Source organism: Sturnira hondurensis, unplaced genomic scaffold (assembly GCF_014824575.4).
Source record: "Sturnira hondurensis isolate 20B ecotype Veracruz unplaced genomic scaffold, ASM1482457v3 Scaffold0008196, whole genome shotgun sequence".
Taxonomy (NCBI): Eukaryota; Metazoa; Chordata; class Mammalia; order Chiroptera; family Phyllostomidae; genus Sturnira; species Sturnira hondurensis.
Genome location: NW_028080827.1, coordinates 18,420,169 through 18,440,779, shown reverse-complemented (window position 1 = coordinate 18,440,779; position 20,611 = coordinate 18,420,169).

The window sequence follows — 20,611 nt, the reverse complement described above, 5'->3', positions numbered from 1 at the left end:
TATAACAATTTCTTGGCTTCTATGGTGTCTATAACAGAGCAACTAAGGGACTTCCCCCAAATCAAAAGTGTCTACAGTGACTAATTTCTGGGACTTCCTGAGGCTGCTCTGTGCATTGGGCAGCTAGCTGCATGAGGTAGCTGTCTAGCAGCTGAAGTTTCTTACAACAGTGAGAGAGGGTGAGTCTAGGAGGAAATTCCTAATGCTTTTATTTATTGTTTGACTCTTTAGGGGGGAAAAAGAGCATCAATTACTTTTGTGAAAATGACCCAGCTATTTTGTAAAGGATAGTGGGGTCAACTGTGTCCCAGTATGATAGGACGGAGATGGGCACAGTGGATGACACAACAGGGAAATTGTAGTAAGTGGCCTGGTCAAGAGCAGTGTCTGCCTGGTGGGGCCAGGGGAATGGCCTAAGAGAGGAAGTGAGGAAGTGAGGAAGTGGAGGGAGTGAGTTTGGACAACTATTTCTGGAAGTTCGGTCATGAGAAGAGAGGACATAGAGCAATGAGTGACTGAAGAAAGGAATAGGGAGACAGGAAAAGGCATTTCATTTTTGTTTGTTTTTGTTTTTATTTATTTTAAGATTGAAAAGAGCCTGTGGATAAGATGTGGATGATTCAGCAGGGAAAGGGGATGCTTGCTCCATAGTGGAAGTATCTGGAAAGTAGGGAGGGAATGAAAAACAGAGCACCCGGTGAAGAGTTGGCTGTAAATAGAAGGAGGAATGTTGTAACTGTGGGAAAGGAGGAAAGGCCATGGAGGGGTCAAATGGAGGGCTGCCTCTCCAGCGAAAACAGAGATTGAAACAAAGACAGCCCTGCAGGTGCCAGCACCACTGTATAGTTTTCAGCTGGGAGCACTCACCCTGTTCCACCCTAAAATGGAAAAGCCGCCTACGACGGAAACGTTCAGTATCTGGACTGCAGTGGTTTCAAAGGCACATACACATGTTGAAACTCATCAGATCGTATACTTTAAATAGTGCAATTTATGATACATCAATTATTCCTCATTAAAGCTGTAAAGAATTTCTTTTTGTGGTTTTAAACTGTCATGCTTCAGTCAATAGGGGGCGGGGTTGTGCACCACAATATGGAAAATGGTTTTCCTGTCTTTTAGTTTTATGGTTCTGTTTTTCCTGATCCTTTCTCAGAGGACAGAGCTCTTATTCACAAGCATTAAAAGAAAGCAATTAAATAATCATAGGCATGAAGATACAGGCAAATGGATGTGCAAAGTTTAGGGTAAAGCCCAGAGCTGCTGAAATGCTGAGTAGCATTTACAGACTCAGCCAAAGAAAGGATGAGATAGCAAGAGAACAAAAGCATTTCTTCACAGTCACGTGGGAGATAAGTCTGGGATTCTCTGATGGCACAGATTACAGTTGCCGCCTCTCAGAGAACAGTTTTGTTACCCAGTTTTGTGACTAGGCCAATGGCAGGACAGATATCACACTAACGGCTGATTGGAGAGGTGACAGGAACAGAACTGAAAAGAGGCTTTTTAGCACCTCACACAGGTTTGAGGACTTCCTGGCAGTGTGGGACAGAGCAAGCCTTGGTACCCAACCCACCAGCGTCATCCTTCTCTCCTCTGTTAACTCCTCAGTGTAATATTTTGGAGCAATTCATTTTTTTCCTTTGGGTTTCTGTTTTCTCATCAGCAAAATCAAATTAATAGTCTTTGCCTTGGCTGCTTTTCAGAATAAAAGTGAAAGGTTCTAATGAAAACATTGAAAAAGTAAAAGGAACTGTAAATGTGAGATTTTAATGCAACTGCAACAATTCGGCAACGCAGATGGTGTTCCCTAGTTTGTGAAAAGGTTATGTATTCCCTGGCCCCCCTGCCTTTCCCAGATACTTGTGGCCCATTTTGTTGATTGAGGACACAGATAAATGACTCCTTCCTCTCACCAAAGGCCCAATCCACCTTACCTATCATAATAACACCATGACATTATTAGCCCATTTCACAGCTATGTAAAAAGAGACAGTGAGTTTAAGTGTCTCTCCTTGGGTTACAAGCTAATAACTCAGAAGAGCTAGGATTTGAACCCAGGACTCAAACACTAATGTCACTAATGTCTGGCCTACTCTTCTCTGCTTCTAAAACACGAGTATGTCTGTTGGCAGTGCGCCAACAGTCCTGTAGCTCTGTCTCTTGCTTCAACAGTGTTTGAACTAAACAGACCCAGGGATGCCCCTTCTTTCAGCCTCCCATCACCTTCTAACCCGTCCTAACCGTAACCTCCAGAACCACCTCAGCCATCCTCTGCCTCCAGGACAGCCAACGCCATTTTTTGAGCTTAACTCCAATTGCCTAGCAATCATGAGCTCCCAGATTCCTTAGAATTTTTTCACTCTGGCGGAGGCTGCTGTCAACCACCTGGTCAACCGCACCTTCAGTCCTCTCACACCTACCTCTCTCTGGGCTATTTTGACTGGGACTATGTGGCCCTTCAGGGTGTGGGCCGCTGCTTCCTCAAGTTGGCCAAGGAGAAGCTTAAGGGCACCCAGTATCTCCTGAAGATGCAAAACCAGTACCCTTTGGCCGGCACCCTTTTCTGTGACTTGCAGAAGCTGTCCCAAGATGAGTGGGGTAAAACCCAGAACAGAATGGAAGCTGCTATGGTCATGGAGAAGAACTGGAACCAAGCCCTTTTGGATCTTCATGCCCTGGGTTCTGCCCGTGTGGACCCCCGCCTTTGCAGCTTTCTGGAGAACCACTTCATCAAGAAGATGGGCAACCGCCTGACAGCCTCTGCAGACTGGCCCGGGCGAGAATCTTTTCAAAAGGCTCATCCTCAAGCATGACTTGGACTCTTTGGAGTCCAGAGGCCTTTGAGGGTCCCTTCTCTATCCCCTGGTGTCACATTGTGCTTGTGCCTCTGCCCACAGCCACGAGGCAGCCTTTTAACCACCCTGGAGCCCTCTCCTGTTCTATGGACCAAAGGGAAGCAATAAAGCTTGTCACGGCAAAAAAGTAAATAAATAAAAACCACATGCTAGTATCTCTACAGTAGTCATTAGTCACATGTGACTGTTTCAATTAAATTAATTAAAATAAAATTAAATGAAAACTTCAGTTCCTCACTAGTCACATATCAAGTGCTCAATAGCCATGTGTTGCTACCATATCAGACAGCACAGATGTAGAACAATTTCAACACTACAGGAAGTTCAAATGGACAGTGCTGCTGGCATATGACTCTCATGCATCAGGAAGATCCAGTTAGATAAAATACTTATCTTTACGTGGTCTGTCCTCTTTTTATTATTATTGTCTAATTCTGAATATTTTCTCTAGTCCCCCAGCCTCCAGAGGGCATGCCTGGGACAGAACTGGCCTGCCGGTTCTGTGGGAACCCAGCACACAGGGCCGGCAGCAGGCCTGGAATGACGAAGGCTGATGGCAACACTGCCCAAGCCCTGGAGAGAGCCGCTCGGAAGCCATCTGCAACCAGAGTACCAGTGCAGGCACTGAACCACGTGTTTCTGCGAATCTGCTGCACCTTTGCCAGATCTGCCAGAGTAGAGAGAAGCAGAAAGGGAGAGAGGGAGAAGTGTAGGGAGGGGGAGAGAGAGCAGTAGTCACTAGAAACTTGGTGATCAAATTGTCTTCTGGTTCTTCCAGGCACAAACGTTTATCCTTCAAAACCAAGAAGGAAAACAAAACAAAATAAAACAACAACAACAAAAAAGGTCGTGAAGGAGAGAGACTTCATGTGCCATTCCTACAGTGGGGAAAACTTCATGGTAGTTCACTCTCTTAAAACACGCATCAAGTACAAATTTATACAATCCTGGATCGAATTATTATTAAAACTACATTCTCCTAACAATGAAGACCCTAGAATTAGTGTTACAATAAGGTGATGCTTAAAAAAAGGAAAAGAACGCTGTGGATGTCTCTCACCTCACCTGTTCCTGCCAACATCCATTCTTTTGTCCCCTCTTTGGTATTCACTCTTCCCCAGAAATCCTTTACACCCACAGGAGAGCTGTCTGAGGACAGGAAAAGCTTTCGGCACTCTTTCTGACATCCTACCATCTAGGCCACAACGCGTTCACGCCACCTAAATGGAGCAAGTTTTATGGGCATTGCTTCTCTTCTCTAGCTCTTTGTGTAATTTAGGAAGTAGCATTTTCAGAACATTATAAAACACTCCTTAAGTAATGTGGAGGTACTCTTTTGCAAGGCTCGGCCTCAATTATGTGAGTATTATTTTAAAATACTGCCTCTGGATTCTTGGTCTTTAATTTGGCACGTTTGTAGCTGCTTCAGCACTTCCTTCCCATTGAGGGCCTGTGGCCTGGCTCCAAACAACACTAAATGTCTTCCTTTGAGCATCCAGGTTTGTTTTGGTTTCCTCCAACTGAGCTGTCACTCTCTGAACTGCTGTGGGCAAAGCCCCTGAGAGGAAAACAGAAATGGGCCTCTGGGGCACCACATGGAGAGAGCTTGGAAACCACTTGCAGGAGCAGCTGGGTGAAAAGTGGCAGGCCTCCCTGGGATTCCTGGTCCCAGCCTATTGGGACAAATGACACTGGAAGTCTGTGCTTATAGTTTCTCAAGCGTCTGGTACTTTGCTCTGTTGTTCCAGTGACTCACATGATAATTTTCCAGGCCTTCGAACTGGGTCAACAAGGTTTGTTTGTCCAGGGAGCTCCCCTGGGAGGCCATTGGAAGACAAGCGGCTGGCCAGGGGATGTTTGACCAGGTGATTCTTTTTGCTGGCTTTTAGCCCGAGGACATATTATCAGTATTCAGGCCAGGTTTGGAAAATTAAAAGCTGCCCAACAGCTGGGCTGGGTCAACGTGCACCGGTGTCATTAGTTAAGTGTTAACCACACTGCTAGTGGTGGCTCTCACCACTTGAGAGCGGAACAGATGACTAGGGAAGAGCCTAAACCACGATGTCCACCTCTTACAGATAAGGCGATAGTCTAGCCATAGAAGCTTTCCATTAGCTCTGTGAGTATGACCTAATCAATTTCTGTGTTTATGAAACAATAGCATCACACTGGGTTGGGTCAGTATTTCTCACATTCGCAAAGTCACAGACTCCAAGAACACATCTGAAGATTTACAGACCCAAATGTTTATAACTTAGACTCAAAAGTTTCTCATGGCTGAGAAACTTTCATGATTCATAATGACCGGAAAGTGAAAACAAAGCAGCAGTTCATCATCAGCTGATGAGTGGCAGAAATATTCAGCCATAAAAAAGAAATGAGGTGCTGATACACGCTACAGCATGGACGAACCTTGGAAACCTGCTACGTGAAATAAGCCAGGCACAAAAGGCCACATGTCATGTGACTCCATTTATATAAAATGTCCAGAATAGGCAAATCCAAAGAGACAGAAAGTAGATTAGTAGTTGCCAGGGTCTGGGGCAGAGGGGAATAGGTAGACTGCTAATGGGCATAGGGCCTTGGGGGGTGATGAAAATGTTCTGGCATCAAAGAGTGATGACGGTTATAAATCATTGACCTTTTGAAAAACCCACTGAATCATACACTTTAAAAAGATGATTTTGTGGTATTTGAATTCTATTTCAACTTTTTGCATGTCAACAATTTTAATGTAAAGAGAATTCAAAATTACCTGTAATCACAAGAATTTCACCCACTTTCATCCTAATGTACATTTTTTAATGGGAAAGAAAGAGTGGTGTTTTAGCTTGTTTTTCACCCTGGTTGCACACAGCATCGCTGACGGTCAAAACTTAAAAGCTATTAACATTCCGGGCTTGACGTGACGGACTCCTGCGAAGAGGAAGGCTTGAAACAACAGGTCAGGCTGAAATGGCATAGCTCTCCCTGCCGCTTGGACACCGCCGCTTCCTTCACTGACTTGGACGGCCCGGAATTAGGAAGACTTGACCGTTAGTGAGCTGCTGAGCTGCCGATTCTCCCCGAAGGCCACTTCAAAGAGGACTTGGGCTGTGCTTTAGTGTGAATGTGTATATATTCTATGGTGAAAAGTGGGCATGGCCCAGCTGGGATGGTGCCCGTTTTCCTTAGGGTTGTCATCCTTTTTCTCTGACCAAGGCAGAAGCGAAGTGGTGTACTAGTTAGGAGAAGTCTAACCATCAAGTGGGAGGTAAGCGAGGCCCTAGAGCAGGGGTGTCAGACTCATCTTCACTGGGGGCCACATCAGCCTCGCGGTTGCCTTCAAAGGGCCAAATGTCATTTTAGGACTGTATAAATGTAACTACTCCTTAACTGGGGGAAGGAGCTCAGGCCTTGTGTTTGCCACCTGTGCCCTAGAGGGGCAGACTTCAGAAGTCACTGTTGCAGTGGTGGGATGGTATAGATTTCTGGTAGGGGCTTGGAGCTGAGACCAGCAAAGTATACCCCCAACCAGGGGGCAGAATGGTTGAGAGGAAGAATTACTTCCAACTGCTTGTGTGACCCTGCTCTACCAATGTCGTCTGAACTTCCTTGCTTCCACCCGTGAGATTCTGCCTCCTGCTTTGGGACCTGGTACATGTGGGCTGCAAAAAATACCTCTGAGTGGTTCATGAAACTGGAAGTATGGGGCAATGACTAATCATAAGGCATAAGAACAACATCAGTCACCTGTTGACAACCTTGGCTTTTTCTCTCGGTTCTTCCCTCTCTCTAATTCCCTTTACTGAATTGTCGCCCAGTACTACTGAGTCTTCCTACTTAAGTGTCTTCTGAAACCTCCTCTTTGATAACCTATGACCATTACTAACACTGCCTTAGTTTGAGCCTTCTGATCTCTCACTGGAACTTCTGCAAGTGCCTCCTAAATGTTTATCTTCTTACCTCCAGTCTCACTAGAATAGACAAAAATAAAATCTCTTTGGAAGACTTTTAAGCCATGACACCTATTACATGGTATCTTGATTTTTATTTTCAGGTTTTCTTAACAAACATCTTCAAGTGAGCTCAGTAATAGTAAAGCCATTTCGAAACCTGCGAAGTGTTGTACTAAATAATATTGTTATTTTGAAAGGCTGCAGGTTAAGTAGTGTTGAGTGGATGATGGTTTTTTTTGGGGGGGAGTTAATTAAGTTTATTGGGATGACATTGGTTCATTGGTTAATAAGATCATATAGGTTTCAAGTATACATTTCTATGATACATGATCTGTACATTTCATTGTGTGCCTACCACTCAAAGTCAAATAGTCTTCCATCATCATTTACTTGGTCCTCTTTACCCTTCACTACCCCCTACTCCCCTCCCTCTGGTAACCATCATACTGTTGTGCCTGTCTGTGTCTATGAGTTTCAGGTTATATCCCACATATGGGTGAAATCATATGGTTCTTAGACTTTTTTTTGAGTGACTCATTTCATTTAGCATTATATCCTCAAGGTCCGTTTATGTTGTCCCAAAGGGCAGGATTTCATCTTTTCTTATGGCCAAGTAGTATTCCCTAGTATATATGTACCACATCTTCTTTAGCCAATCCTCTATCAAAGGACACTTTGGTTGTATTTTTTAAAGTTCTGTGACATTACGTTAGTTGATTACTGGATACCAAGATAAACACTTTATGTGGGACAGTAAATCCAAGATTCACTTATGCGGTAGCTAGCCAGGTGGTCCAGCAGGCATTTATGTTAACTTTAGATGCTCACACAAGAATATTTAAAGTTAAGAATATTCACAGATACTTCCTAGACTCCAGTGGAATTTCCAAGGGTCCACGAACACTTGTTTGAAACACACTGGCCCAGATCATCTCCCAGGATGCGTTACCCTCTTACATGTGGTGTGATGAGAACTCTTCTTAAGATGCTTTCCAGAGACAAAGCCTGGGCAGGGACACCTTGGGATTTACAAGTCCCTTGGCTAAGCCTTGGTAACAAAAGCAAATTACTCCACCTATACTCCAGGTAGTTGATTAAACATGTGAAGTGTGAAGATAGAAAGGCATAAGCCCCATAATGAGATGAAAAAGGAGGTTCATGCTGGGTAATCTAATGTGGAAAATTCTCTGATGAAGGCCTCCTGCGGGGGCCTCACTTGGGTCATGGATTGACTGACCCTGATTTAAATACTAAGACCTTCCAAAAGGATCCCTAACAATGGAATAAAGATAGATGCTGCTAACTGAAACCAGGGGGGAGGGCCAGTGAGCAGTTATATAAGCAAGAGGGCTTTCCCTCCTGGTCTGTTTAGGCATGGGCAAAAAGTCAAGGAGCACAGGATGTGATTCATGGCTGGCGCTTCTACTTAATAAACTGCAGGACACTGTCTCAAATCTTTGATCTTTTGTTTCCTCACCTAGAAAAAAATATAGAAACTATCCCGCATCCTGGGGCAGTCATTCAGATGAGTTCAGTTCATCAAGCTTTCACCGAGCACCTGTTTCTTATGCAATAGAGATTGAGCTAATGTTGGGAGGAAACCGGTGTGGTCCCTGCCCTCAGGGAGCCCGCAGCCTGGTGGTAGAGACTATTAATCTGTTATGGAAAGAAATGTTATATTTAAAAGATTTTGAGAACTATTGAGTCCTACAAAATATACGCTAACAATGTATCTTAATTATAGAATATGTTGGTCTGATTCCTGGCTCTGGGTATTTCTGTAATAAGGATATTGTTGTAGAATTAAGCACTGAGGCAGTTACTGAATATCATTTACCTAGAAAGTGACTCACCATCCCCCATAAAGACATGTTCACGTTGTGCCCACTAGGTGTCTCATTGTTTTACAAGGACATTGAAAAGTGCATTTCCACCTGTGTCCTGAGTCAGCTTGGCCAAAATCTCAGCCACTTTCTAGCAACCGTGTGTAAAATGCCAGAAGTGTAGTTGCCTCTGTTTGAGAAGGGAAGAAGATGTCTTTGTGGATTCTTCACCTTCTCAAAATCCATATATCTGCAAATTTCTCTCCTATGAAAGCCAGAACTAGGAAGACCAAGCAGGAATTCTCCCACAAATTGGGTACTTAGACCTTATAGGCAGCAGCACAGAATCCGCACTGGTTTCCTGGCCTGGTGTTAACTGTCATCTGCATGTGAGCTGACATCCTCCAGCCAAACCACATACTATCTTTGTGCCCAAGCAGAATTTATTTTTCCTTATTCATAGGTGGCAGTCAAAGGAGTCATTTTCATAATACAATCTAGGGTCTCTTCTTATGTGGTGAAGTTCAAGTTTCTAAGTGATACACAACAACTTTTCCCAATATTTTCATCTTTGTCATGCATGAGTTTTCTTTAGATGGCCTATAGCAGAATTCCCTGCCTATGAGCGACATCAGAGAGGAAGGCACCAGATAACAATCAGGAGACTGATGCATTAAAAAAATCTATGGCAACTTCAAGAGCTCATCTCATCAGGCTTTCACACACTACTAATGGGAGTGTAAATGGATCTAACCCCTCTGCAGTGCCACTTGGCAGTATCTACCAAGAATGCATTTAAAAGTTTGTGTCTGTCAGGATCCCAGAAGGAAAGCAATTTCATTCAGAATGGTGCAGACGAAGAGACTTTAGTGAAAGAACTACTTACAGATGGGCAGGCCAGGTTAAGGAGTAGACAAGTGATGTTGAGGCACCTAGAGAAGAACAGTGAGGTGAATGGACAGAGGCTGAAACAATCTCGTGGACTCCAGTAAAAGCTGGACGGGTGGAGGAGGAACCACCCAGAAAGGAGGCTGCGCTGGAGATGGGGAGGGGCGTGCAGCCGGTGTCTCAAAGCACGAAGGCCCAGACTTCTCTTTCTTCTGGGCCTCTAATCGCCTCTGGAGCCACCTGTCAAATCCCAAAGGGCAGGGGATCCTGGAAATGCAATCTATAAAAACAGAGTGAAGAAAAGGAGAGAAGGGGTGGGCTTGGCAGTGGCAAACAACGAGCACGAACCTGTAATAACAGCTCTACGCATGTGTCCCAGGGACATAATCAAAGATGAAAGCAAAGAATTATGCCAAGATGTTTTCCAGAGTTAAGTCTGAGAGCGAAAACATAAAAACAAGCTGAGTATCTTATAACAGGAGAATAAATGGATAAATTATAGTGTATCTATACTTTGGAATGTTATTGTGCCATAGTAAACATTTTTGAAGAATCTGTGAATAAATGCAGAAACGCTTACAATAAACTGCTAATTTAAAAAGGACACAAAACATTATGTACAGTATTAATTCCATGAACACATATATGAAGAGGAAGCACCTAAAGAGTTAAAACATTTCCTTTTGATGATGGGACTACATTTCCCCCCCTCACTTCCAATGTTCTTCATGTTTCTTTAATAATAAAGTAAGCGTATGATACTTTTGTGATCAGAGGAAAAAGGCAATGCCAAAAAGGAGAGCCTATTTCTCACTGACATGAACTCTGCTCAATTTAAAATGTCAACGAGGGGCACAATTGTTTAAGTGAATTAAAACCAGTGACAGAAAAGGTAAACCTCAATTTGTGTCTATTTGACATCTGGACAAAAAGTGAAAGAAAAGTCAGTCCATTTTTATATAACATCAAATATCCATATAGTAGATGATTTTGATTTTTGACAATACTTTATACTCTTCACTTGAATAACAGGTATCATATTAATTCAGCTTTAGTTGGATTCAGCCTTATCTTGCAACTCTGGAAAATCCAAGAAATTTTAATAAACTAAATTATGAAATAGTGATAGTCTTTCTTTTAAATTTTATAGTTCAATGTTCATGACAATTTTTAAACCATACTTTATTTTTTATCAATTAGGCAAGTAATACACAAATACTTTCATTTTTAAAAGATTTTATTTATTTATTTTTAGAGAGAGTGGAAGGGAGGGAGAAAGAGAGGGAGAGAAACATCAATGTGTGGTTGCCTCTCATGTGGCCCCCACTGGGGACCTGGCCTGCAACCCAGGCATCTGCCCTGACTGGGAATCGAACCGCGGTTGCTTGGTTCGCAGGCCCGTGCTCAATCCACTGAGCTACACCACCCAGGGCCACAAATATATTCTTGTTTTAAAGATTAAACAATACAAAGAATTCAAAAGTTTCTGCACTCACGCTTGGTCTCCTCTTCATAAGTAACCTATTTTCAGTTTGTTCTGTGACTCGAAAGACATTTGCTGACCACTTACATGATGTAAATGCATATAGAAATATATAGTTTTATTTTCATTTTCTAAGTACAGGATGTTTTATCGTCCATATTATTCTGCAACTTGCTTTTTTCTCATGTTGAAGCTCCCCTTATTCTTTTTCAATGGCTACATAGTTTTTCACGGTTTGGATATCCCACGATTTATCTGACCACTCTTCCTGTTGGTGGCTGTTTAGCTTGTTTTTAGTTACCTGCATTTCAGATAATACTACCATGAAAAACCTTGTACATGCTGCTATGTGCATGTATGTGAGCATTATTTCCTGCAGGGAGTTATTGGAAAGTGAAATTTCTGGTCTGAAGGATACGTGCGCTTAAATTTTTACTGTCTAGCAGCCTTTCATAAAGCTTTATCAATTTGTACATCCAAGAAAAAGATGTCAAGCCTGACTAATAATCAGGAAATTATAAACTAAAGTAACAATAGGATAGCATATTTACCATTTGGGGTTCTAAATTTTAAGAGATTGATGATGCAAAGTATGGAGGAGGTTAGAGACATGTGTCCTCATACGAAAATTCTTTTGACAACCAGCATCTACACCTCCAGAAAGGTTCCTTGGAGACTCACAGAAAGTGACGGCACCAGACTGTTACCACAAATATAGGACATTTCTGTTACAGGACTGCTGGTGTTTACACATGCTGATAGCAGCCCTGCCGCTGGCGTGTGCTCCCCCAGAGCACGATTACCGGTGTTATTGTTTTGCAATTACTAACTCCCTAATGTCCCATTTTAGTAATCACATTCTGGTTTGCAACTTTTACAGCACTTTCCTGTAGATCACATCAACTGATCTCTGCCTCAGTGGCACTGTGAGGTGCTCTTCCAGTGAGAAAACTGAGGCTCAGAGAAGTTAAATGACTTTCCAGAGTCACATAGACAGTTACAAGTGGAAGGGCTCAGGTCTTCTGACTCCCAGTTCCACTAGCTTTCCACTTTCCGGACTGCTTTTAAAACCGAGAGATAGGGAAAATCCTCCCGTCTCCTACCAGGAGTTCAAGTTATCTAAAAGGAACCACAGGGGGCAGCCTGGTGTAGTGGAAGACACAATAGGCTGGAAGGCTGAGAACTGGCTTTTTGTCTGTTTTGTGCTCCTCCCAGCTCTGTGACACTAGGCAAGTCTTTTAGCTTCATGATTGCCTCTTTAGAAAAATTGATATGATGCTCACACTATTATTGAAAGAAGAGATGATACCTACAGTTCCTCCTAGTCGTGAGATTTTATTTAAGCTAATTAGACTAGTGCTTCTTCTCTGCCCATACATTTTATGAAACACCATTCCTGCAATGGATTTATTCTTTACAAATATGAACCCCCAAAGGAAAAACTTACCATGCAATACTTTCTTTGACTGAAGTCTAAAAATGTTCCCTCATCTCTTCCTTCCTTCCTTCCTTCCTTCCTTCCTTCCTTCCTTCCTTCCTTCCTTCTCTCTCTCTCCTCCTCCTCCTCTTCCTCTCTTTCTCTCCCTTTTTTCCCTCCTTTCTCTCTCTCTCTTCTTTCTTTCACACTATTAGGTAAACCCTTTGCTAAAGGTTAGGGAAATCTTCAAAGAACAACAGCAAATGGTTTCAGGTAGCTGGCTGTCTGAAAAGATGTTTTCTGCCTGGATCTCTTACCACTTGGCATGACCCAAATTCCACCTACATTTTTTTTGTTTGTTTTTGCCTATTATTACAGATTTTTAAAGTGACTCATTTTCCCATTTTAATTCCAATAGTGTAAAAGCTTTAACCAGAGTTTTTCCTTACAGTTCTAACTTCCGTAAGCAAAAAAGATTTTAAGAGCTGGAAGGTGTCTTAAGAGATCACTATCTTTGAACAGATAAAATATTTTCCACTTAACAGGAAGCATCTGCTGCCCAGAAAGCCTGTCACTCAAGGTTTCACAGCTAGCAAGTCTCCTCATACAGTACTTATTCCATTCTTAATGTACAACAATTTATTGATCCTGACTCTTCCAGAAACTCAAAGTGAGTAAACCATATGATCATTGGTTGTTTTCATCTTATCACACATCACAAATTCTTCTAGTTCTAACCATATTTTGATGCATTATTTATGAGAACCATCTGGTAACAGGTTTGAAGGGAAAACTCTGGACTTTTAAAAGTGTGCTGTGCATTTTTCCAGGAGACACACTGTATAGCTCAGATCTATCCCTGACCTGCTCATTGGTTATGACACGGAGCAACCAGATTTGTTCACTGCATTAAAAATAACAAACTGAGGTACAACTTATATACAGTAAAGTGCACAACTCTTAAGTATATTACTCAAAACATTTGCACATGTGCATACACCATGAAACCACCACCCAGATCAAGACACAGAGAATTACCAGCACCTCTAATCATTCCTTGTGCCCCATACCAGTCACCGCTCTCTAAGGGTAACTACTATTTTAACTTCCATTGCCAGAAATTAGTTTAAAGTTTAAGTGCTGTAATTCTGTTTTTGAACTTTATATTAATGGAATCACACAGAATAGACTGTCTGCTTTTTCTAGATTCGACAAATGTCTGTGAGATTGTTAACCACATTTTAAAACTGCAATTCACTTTCTGGCTTGTATACCAGCTGTAGGCAGGTACATGTAGTCTAAAAAATGCAGTGAGGAAAAGAACTTTTTAAAATGACGAGAATGGAATACTCTCTACTGCTCCTGTCACCTTCCATTCTTGCATCATCAGTTTTCCTCTTCATCTCTGCTTTTAAATGGGCTCTGATCCATCCAAGTATTCTCTTTTCCTTTTCCATTAATGGATAAATAACTTATACATTTTTTTCTTATTTATAGCCATCATTACCCATCAGTGTTCTACAATCATTGGTTTAAAAGCTGGAAATAACCTCAAGTTATCATCTGTCACAACCCTCTCTCAGCAAGAAAAGCATTATTATCTCCTATTTTCAGATTCAGTAGATATTTACTAAACACATAATCGTTAATGTATTTTTCTAGGTATCATGGGGGGGGGAAACTACAAAAATATAGCAAGCATAAGCCCTACCTAGCAGAGAAGCAGCATAGTACATATATCTACATAAAAGCTCATAATATAAGCTATAAAGTGCTACATAACACCATTGAATTAAAAGAGAAAAAATGTTCTGTGAGCTCAGAGGGAAAGGTCATTTCTAGCTGAGGTAGTATAAAAAGGTTGGTAGTCGAGTATTTGTATCAGGAGGATTACTAAGAAATAGGATGCCACGGCTAGGTAGGTTTAGCCATGTAGTAAGGGGGAAAGCACTTTCGATCACTAAGGACAAGGACATTGGATTGGGAAATCATGCCTCACATACAGGGAGTGTCAGAGCAGCTTGACTCAAGAGCAGGGTAAGTGATGAAGAAATTGGGGCCCAAGGTGCCTGTGGATTACCCAAGGCTACAGCACTAGGGGAGCCCTAGCCTGGGGATCAAGTCTGAGGCATCTTTTCTCTTCAGTGTTTTTCCCACAATTGCATCAAAACAACATTTTAACCACTGCATACTTTCCTCACAGTAGCCCATCATATATTGTCCATTAATTAACTGACTCAGCATTTATTGAATATCTACTACCTGCCAGGCACAAATGGCCTCTCTGGTTTCCCAGGCTGATTTGGTATGTGTTGCAATTTTTTTTTCCATTTGGAGAGTAGGGCTAACATAATATCGGTCTAAGACTGATTTCCCTTCCCTTTAATTGCTATAACTTTACTGAATTATGTTTCAGTGCCAACATTATAAATAACAGATGGAACAAAATAAACCCCACAAAAGGATCTCTGCACCGTGCTTTCTTTCCTACGTGACATCAATACATTGCGTCTTAGCATTGACTACACATGTGGGTTTTCCATAACTGCATTTACAAATGTTTGAGCAAGGGGTAATACAGAAGGATCTGAAACCTTCCATTCTTAAACTAAAGTTCAAAAACATCCTTAATATTGTAGTACAACAAGACTCACTTCCTTTTAACTTATCAACCACCAAAAGGCATTTCCCTTGTTCTGTGTAATGTAACTATGGGGACGCAACACTTTCTATGCAACTGAAACACATCATTCTGGCTTAACACACTCATTTTCTGAGAACTATTAAAAAAAGTTGTGGTCACAGTTAAACCTTTGAACTACTTTGGTATTTCAATGTAAATCCAATACATGTTTTAGTAAAATTCAGAGGGATAATTAAGTACAGGGACTATGGATTCTTTATAATTCTATCAAACAATTCCTAATTAAAGCTTTAGTGCCAGGAAAAAAGTGATTATTATTTACGTAAATTAGTCTATCAGGTACTTTGTAAATTGCAGGGTGTAAAGAGCGGAGTTTTGAGAGTTCTATTCCCAGGCATATGGCAGGCCGAGCATTTAGCCTGACCTTCCCACTGGAAACAATTTTTTAACAAGGCTAAATTTTTTTTAAATTATAAACTTTTTAAAAGCATTCGAGCATGGACTTGAAAGTGAGGAGTTATCAGTTCAACAAGAAGTAGGAACCAAGAGAGGTAAATGGACAACCTTGTCCAGATGCATAAAACCAGGAGGCACCATTTACAGTCTATTTACCTAAATGACAGACATCCTTGCAGTTGCTCAGTCCTATGGCCTTGAGGTCATTTTGTTCAAACTGGTAAAGTTCAGCTTTGGCTTCATTGGGGGGGGGGGGGGGTGCAATGGAAGAAAAAGCCTAAGACTTGAAGAATCCTATAGGAGACCTTCCTCCCACTAAGTTTGGACCCTTTAGGTAGGTATAAAAAGCCCACATACCCATTCACCCTCAGACTACTGCAGGGAAAGTTCCTGTGGTACTAAGCAGAACTGAGGGCCAAAAAATTCTGTCCCTGGAAGAATGTAAACTTATTATAACCTAGAGCCAAAACAGGCCCCCCAAATAAAGCCTCAAGCCATTACTTTAAATTAAATAGGCCCCAGGTATCAGAACACAAGCAAACCTTCTCTAGAGGAATATACTGCAATAATCCATAAGTTATTTTCCAAGGAAAAGGAGAAGCTCCCAGTAATAAAGCCTCAGCACCCCCAAAACAAGTTACTATGGGTGAGAATCAGTAGAAACAATATCCAACAGAAACAAAAGAAAACTGCCACAAAGACTTCAGATATTTAAATTATCAGACACAGTGAAATAACTATATTTAATTAAAAAATAGAATACAAAGTAAAAAATACCTATTCAAAACAAGGAACCATAGAAAATAGCTCAGTGGATTAAAACATTAGAACTTCAGAAATGAAAATCACAGAAACTGAATTCAAAACACAATGGGAAAAAAGACTCACACAGACAGTATACTTCACCAAAGAAGAGGTATGGATGGCAAATACACAATAAAGAGTTGCTCAACATCATCAGTCACTAAGGAAATATACATTAAAACCATAAAGAGATACTACCATATACCTGTTAGAATGGCTGAAATAAAACAATCTGACAATACCAAGAGCTGACAAGAATATGGAGCAACTGAATTCTCTCTACTTTCTCATGCATTGCTGGTAACCAATGCACAATGCACTCAAGAAAAGAGTTTGGCAGTTTTTATAAAGTTCAACAGAATTGCCACAGATAGAACAATCTCACTCCTAGGTATTTATCAGAATGAAGTTAAAACTTATGTTCACTCAAAAGCCTGAACACAAATGTTTATAGTAGCTTTATTTGTAATAGCCAAAAGTTGGAAACAACCCATATTTCCATTGACTAGGAAATGGATAAACTATAGTACATCCATAAAATGGAATACCATTCAGATATAAAGAAGAAATAAACTCTTGATACATACGAGAACATGAATGAATCTCAATAGCATTATGCTTAATGAAAGAAGCCAAATTCAAAAGACTACATATTGCATGATTACATTTATGTGACATTCTAGAAGAGGCAGAACTTTAGGAACAGATAACAGATCAGTGGTTGCCTAGGGTTAAAGGTGGGATGATGGTTCTATCACAAAAGGGTACCACAGGGGAACTTGGGAGATTGTGTTCCATATCTTGATTGTAATGGTAGTTTTACCACTCTATATATTTGTCAAAACTTGTTTTACTGTATGTTAAAAACTTAAAAAAAAAAGATTGTCAAACTGGGTAAAAAATATAGGGTCTAAGAGTCTCTGTTGGTCAAGGTCAAACTTTGCTCAAGAGAAAGTTCAGTTCTCATTTTGAAAATTCCTATGAGATTATGTACCAAACCTCATTAAAAAGTGAACAGTGTTTCTATTTTTAGATTGCTTACATCTAGCAGGAAATAAAAACCAATACACATCAGAGTTTAATATACTTTAATATACCGTAGTTTTTGTATCTTAATACAACTGTGAAACTTGGAAACTAAAAATCAAAGAATTTTTTTGGCCATTATGTTACTGATTTCAGTTACTGTGTTTTTCATTTCTAGAACTTCCAATTTTTTAAAATCTACTTGATTACTGTCTATGGTTCTTTGTTTTGAATAAATGTTTTCCATTTTGTATTTTATTTGTTTTAAAAAATATCATTTGAAACAGCAAGATGAGTCCTTGACTTTTTCACTTTTCATCCAGCTGTTTTGCCATCAGAGAGCTGATTTTAGAAGGAGTAATCTTCTTATAAAATAGGGTGTAATTAAGAAAAGTAGGTTTGGGTGTTTTTGTTTTGGGGTTTTGGGGTTTTTTTTGAGACTTCTAATTCAGAGTTGTACAGGGTTCTTGGCTTTCTGAACCAAGCCAGCAGCCTGAGAATAACCTGAACCATAAATGTAAGGCTAAGCCACAAAACTGTTAGCTAAAAAATCATTGTTAGTTTCTACAAAAGTTGAATTCCAGCTCCTTTATATTAATGGATTTTAAAATTAAAATTAAGTTGCAAATAAAGTTTCTTCTCAACCTGTATACAAATAATATGGAAATCATAGTGTGTGATAGATTACCCTTCCTTGAAAGTTGAATGATTACATTTGCTTTGTAATGCATGTGAGAGACATGTGTTTGCCTATGTTGCTGAAGACTATAATGGCTGCTTCTCTTGCTTTCTTTTTCTGACAGGAACTGTCAGCAACATGGAACACATTGCCACATTTTTTTTTTGAGCAATGGCTTTTTTTTTTAAATGTGGAGAGTCAAACCCAACGAGTCTTGCCCAAACCAAATACTTTTGTCCATAAAATCCAGACTAGTTTTCTTTCTCCCCATTTCTCAAAAAAGCTAGAACTGAGTGCACACTGAAATCTCAACTTTTCAGTGTACCGGGTAGACAGGGCCACAAATGCAAGAGATTCTTCACTCTTCAGGTCAAAATTAGGCCATTTTTTCATCCTATTACATAGGTCAACAATGACTTTTCACTGATTAATTATGAAACAAAGTGGATTAAGAGAAGACAATTTCACGAAACTCCTTACAGGTCCAAGTGCTGTATGAGGAATGATTTGTGTTGATAACAGTTTATTCAGTAATGAGTTTCCAGCAAGCTACTTGTTTTTTTAAAAAACTCTTAATTTATAGAATAATTCAATCAACCCCAAGGTCATCTAAAGCAGAAGCCCGAAACCTCTTTGGCACCAGGAACAGGAGGTGGAGCTCAGGTGGTAATGAGCTGGCCTGTCACTCACCTGCTGCTGCGTGGTCAGGTTTCTAACAGGCCAAGTACTGCTTGATGGCTGAGGGGGGAAGGGATTGGGGACTCCTGATCCAAAGTCATTATCCCAATCAGTCAAGAATCCAAGAAACTTCTATAAAAAAAAAAAAGAACCAAAGAAAGTTGGCATCTTATATTGTCCCAGAGCCATGCTTTTCCTGAGGCTTTTGTATTACCTAATTGTCATAAAATAATGCTCCAAGTAAGACAGTAAGACTGTTAGATAGATCATGAGACCACTGACTCGCTGAACATAGCTTTGTGTGGTTAGGAAACCATATTACTGAACTGTTAGCCACTGGCTTGTGACGTTTATAAGAAGGCTGACAATTTACCCACAAATACTGGAAAAAAAATTGCAAACGTTTCTTCAAGTTGAAAGGTTTGGCAGTTTTTAAATTGAAAATGATCTTATGTGTGTAGGAATGGGGAAAAATGTGGAAAAGTCACTCTCGTTAGACTGGCTTTGATGTGACACACCATGTTTATAAAATGCTGTGAGATGGTTACATAAGCAGTTCTAATGACAGCGTACTGCGTCGTTATCATGAGCCATGTGCAGCCTAAGGAGAGTTTTGGGTCTATCAGAGAGGCCCACACATTGCTATTTGTCACTTCAGTTTCACATGAGAAACAAAATTTAAAAAAAAGAAAACTTTAAAACCCAAACAAGTCATCTGTGGCCAGAGTAATGAGACCTCTTGCAAAAAAGGAGAGAGATTAATTGTGGGGGAGGAGATGAACACATTTGACACATTTTTGAGAAACAGGCTTTGGTTTCAGAGCCTTATTGCAGCTGTTTCATTCATTTGCTCTTGCAGCTCAAGTATGTAGACATTCGCAGTAAAGTTTTAAAGGGTTTATACACCTTCAGTGATTTTACCATTTTTAAGAGAAATGAGAAACACTGTAGTAGTGACCATGTAGTGGCACTTATTTTCAGAAGCTGCATTTTAGTGACTAACACAGCATGTGCAGATATAGGGTTGTGTCTTAGTTACAGTTCTACACTGAATATTATAGTGACTGAGAACCCTTTGATACAAACAGGGTACAGGCTCACTTAAAGAATAATATTCTCCTGAATAAAGCAATAGCTCTCCTTATAAGAAGCAACATGTGAAGTCTAGCAGACATGGTTTCATTTATTCCATTTTGATTGCCTAAGTTTTCAGCTGGGCAGCATTCTAGTTCAAGGCCATTCTCTTGCAAAACTTCACTCTGTGGTTTTAACATAGCTCTGTCTGTTGTAAACCAGGGAGGACAGGAGAAAAAAAAAAGAGGAAAGTGTGCTCCGTACAACTCTTCACTTGAAGGTCTTATAGCAGGCAACTGATTTTTCAAACGAAAAATTCGAAGTTCTCTGAGCGTCTTTCTACCCTGAATGAATCCTGATTTTAGTAATGTTTACAGTGACTCCTGCAGAGACTCTAAAGTTTAGGACAAAATGAGATTAAGGGCACTAATCATCTAAATAAATAATTGTCATCTTAATAAGCACTATGAAGACCAATGAAGTAACAATAGTTGATCGTAATTTATCAAGTACCAAAAAGGCATGTAGTCCTATTTAATTCTGCTTTTGAGATTTCAGGGTTTGAGATGGGTGGGGTTTAGGCATAAAAATGGGCAACCAAAAATTCATCACATAAAATAATTACCTTGTGTTAAGATTATTTTTGGCTAATGGAGGAAAGGGAATATGTTTGTGGAATTTCCTCTGTAAATGTCTACTTGTGTGAATATATATAGACATCTGAATGTTATTGATGATGATAATTAACAATCATTCTACTCAAATATGTACGTTGTTATAAGCTATATAATTAAGAACTGGGGCAACATATATTCACAAAATGAATGATATGCAATGTGACAA